This window comes from Hemiscyllium ocellatum (assembly GCF_020745735.1).
Source record: "Hemiscyllium ocellatum isolate sHemOce1 chromosome 27 unlocalized genomic scaffold, sHemOce1.pat.X.cur. SUPER_27_unloc_22, whole genome shotgun sequence".
NCBI lineage: Eukaryota > Metazoa > Chordata > Chondrichthyes > Orectolobiformes > Hemiscylliidae > Hemiscyllium > Hemiscyllium ocellatum.
The window spans coordinates 109,790-113,442 of record NW_026867490.1 but is presented as its reverse complement, the minus strand read 5'-3'; positions in this window follow the sequence as shown (position 1 = coordinate 113,442).

Below are 3,653 nucleotides of genomic sequence, written 5' to 3'. Positions count from 1 at the left end.
CTGAATCCCTCTGCTTCCTACCCATTCATGTGTCTGTCTAGATATGTCATCAATGACGCTATCATGTCCGCCTGTCCCATCTCTTCTGAGAACGCATTCCAGGCACCTTCTACCCACTGCACACAGACCTTTCCACGCATATCTACTTTCAACTTTTCCCCTCACACATTGAACTCGTGACACCTGGTAACTGAATGCCCCATTCAGGAAAAGAAGCTTCTTGCTGTCCACCCTGTCAACACCTCTCATGATCTTGTAGACCTCAGTCAATTCCCCCGCTCAACCTCCATCGTTCTCATGACAGTAATCCTAATCTGTGCAACCTCTCTTCATCGCTCGCGCTCCCGATACGAGGCAACATCACAGGAAACATTCTCGGAACCCTCTACAAAGCATATACATCCTTTAGTCCTGTAGCAACCAGAGCTATATACAGTATTACAAATGAGGCCTTGCTAAAGTTTGTTAAAAGTGTTACATGACCTGCCAACTCTTATACTGAATTCCCCTTCCGATGAAGGAAAGAATGCAGAATGCCTTGTTAACCAATCTATCGACCTGTGTTGCCACCTTCAGTGTACAAAGAATCTGAACTCCCAAATCTCTCTGTACATCAGTTTTGAGCAATGCTTTTCCATTTATAGTATGTTTCGATTTTGAATTGGCTCTGCTAAAATACATAACAGCACATTTACCGCATTGAACTCTATCTGTCATTTTTCCACCCAACTCTCCAATCTATCTCTATTTTGTTGCATATTTTGACAATTTCCTTCAGTATCCGATACTCCACCAATCGTAGTGCCCACTGCAACCTTATTAATCAGACCACTTGTACCTACACACAGATCATTTATGTATACAACCAACAAATGTGTTCACAATGCAGATCCCGTGTGGAACATCACTATTCACAAGTGTTCATTTTGAGAAACACCTTTCCACTACTACTCTCTTTGTTGTGTTGCGCAGCTATCTATCTACTCCACACTAGACCTCTTGCGACTTCATTTTTACCATCAGCGTACCATGGGGGATTAAACAAACGCATTAATGAAGTCCATCTATATGACATATAAAGCCCTTCCTCCATCAATAAACTATGTCAGTTCCTTGCACAATTCTGTTAAGTAGGTAAGACATAACCTTCCCAGCACAAAACAATGTTGCCTATCACTGATAAACACATTTTGTTTCAAATGGGATTCGATTCCATCCCCCACTGTTTTCTCCAGCAGCTTCCCTCCCACTGACGTCAGGCTCTCTGATCTATAATTATCTGGATTATCCCTGCCACCCTTCCAAAAGTCGGGGACAACAGTTGCAATTCTCCAGTCCTCTGGGACATAACCAGTGCTCAAAGATGCTACACAACTATCTGTGAAGGCCCCAGATACTTTCTCTCACATTTCCTTCACTAAACCTGTGATGTATCCCGTCCTGAATTGGTAACTCTTCCACCTTATTGCCTGAACACACAACACTTCCTCCCTCCTATGCTGATTTGACCTAGAATAATCAAATATCTATTCCTCACCTCATATGTCATGCGCCTCACCTCACAAAATACCGCCACAAAGAACTCAGGAAGAATCACATCCCTTTTCTCTGACTCTACGCATAACTTTCCTCCTCTGCCCGTGAGTGGGCCGGCCCTTTCTCTAATTACCAACTTGCTCCTTACATCTGAACGCTTTGGAATTTATCTTAATCCCGTTAGCAGAAGATGTTTTATGACCCCTTTTTACCCCCTAAATACCTCCGTTCAGATTGGTGAACCTTTTTTGATATCCTTCCAAAGATTCGTCTGTTTTCAGTCACCTGGAAATTATGCATGCTTTGTTTCTTCCTCTTACATATTATCATAATTTCACCTGTCATCCATGGTTCCCTAAACTTGCCAAATCTCCTCCTTCCTTTTCACATGGACTTAGCTGTCCTCTGTTTAAAAACCAATCTCTCTTTAAAAGACTCCCACATATCAACTACAGATTTGCCTTCATTAGCTGATAACAATCCACATTCCCTAACTCCTGCCGAAATTTTCTGTACTTGGCCTTACCCCAGTATAAAACTCTTTATTGAGGGCAACTCTTATCTTTGTTCGTGAGTATTCTAAAACTTACATTATTGTGATCACTATTCCCAAATTAATGCGCTACTGCAACTTCAAACATTTGGCCAAGATCATTCGACAACACCAACTTTCCGTTTGCAGTATTTACATACGGCTTTATAAATCTGACCTGGATGCTCCTTACAAATTCTGCTCCATATAAAATTCTAACACACTTGATCCCCAACGCACTGACAAAAACGTGAAAAGGATGTGGAATCTGAGATCGCTGAGCATTTTGTATCCATGTTTGCTGAGTCCTCGGAAGTTGCTTGTGTGACTGGAGGCTGGGTGTCCACTGGCATATCACTCAGAGTGCAGAAAGACTTGAGATTTCTAATCCAGGATTTCTAAATGAACATATTGGCAAATCAGTGCAAATCGAATCTAAATTTGATAATACAGTTTCGGGAAAGACATTTTCAATCCTTACATGTTCAACATTACATTTAACTCGAGACTCACGGCAATGACACACAAACGTCTTCTGGGTAATGAGGGATGGACAGTAAATATAAAATAGCCAGCAAAGACTATATTCCGTCAAAATAGAGAGAGAGCGAGAGTGCGACACACACACACACACACATACACACACACACACACACACACACACACACACACACACACACACACCCGCAGATGGAGAGAGAGAGAGGGAGAAAGTCTGTCTGTGTGTATATATGTAACTCATATTTTGGAAGATGTAACAAAACAATAATTTCTTCATCAACTATCGGGCGCTAGTGAGCTGAGCAGAGTATCTTGGGATGCTTTTGCACAGTTTCCTGAGGCAGCGAGATCATTCAAAATTATAGTTAGTAAAGCATACATGCCAATTGCGTTAGTTCATCGTAGCGTAATTTACAAAAGCAGTGAAGGTATAGTGGAGCTGTGCAAGAACTTGTTTCGTCCATACATATGACATTCTCTTTCAGACAGTTAGTGCAAGCTTGCCGAGTCAAATGACCATCTTCTCTTCTGTGATCGGTCTATTTATTATTCAATTCAATTTTCATTTGACCGCTCTCAGCTTGGACCAAGCTGCACTCAATTGAATCTTTCTGTGGATAGTGATATAAATAAGAAAGTGGAAACGTGAAAAAATCAATAACTGTAAGTTCCAACAACATCCTGACTGATAAAGGTGATTCAATCTTTTATTGCCGATCAGTCAAATCCTGGAAATCACTCCTGAACTGAATTTTGGATGTACTTGCTTTCAGTAGATTGAAGCAGTTCGAGAGGACAGCTCCATACCACATATTAAAACGTAACTAGGAAGGAGCATTGAGCTCGGATTTTGACTGTGGGTTCCAGATTTCAAATATGCATGAAAACACAAACACATACCCTGATTTTACTCTCAATCAACGAATTCTGAAAGCAAGTGGCTCAGTGAAAAGGAGAATTAACTGTTAAACTATCTCTGAAATGTTTGTATTATCCACAGTATTCAATTAAAATTAAGGAATAAGAAAGGGCAGACTCTCATGATATTCTCCATCGTCTTCCTGCAGATTTTTCCAATTTACTT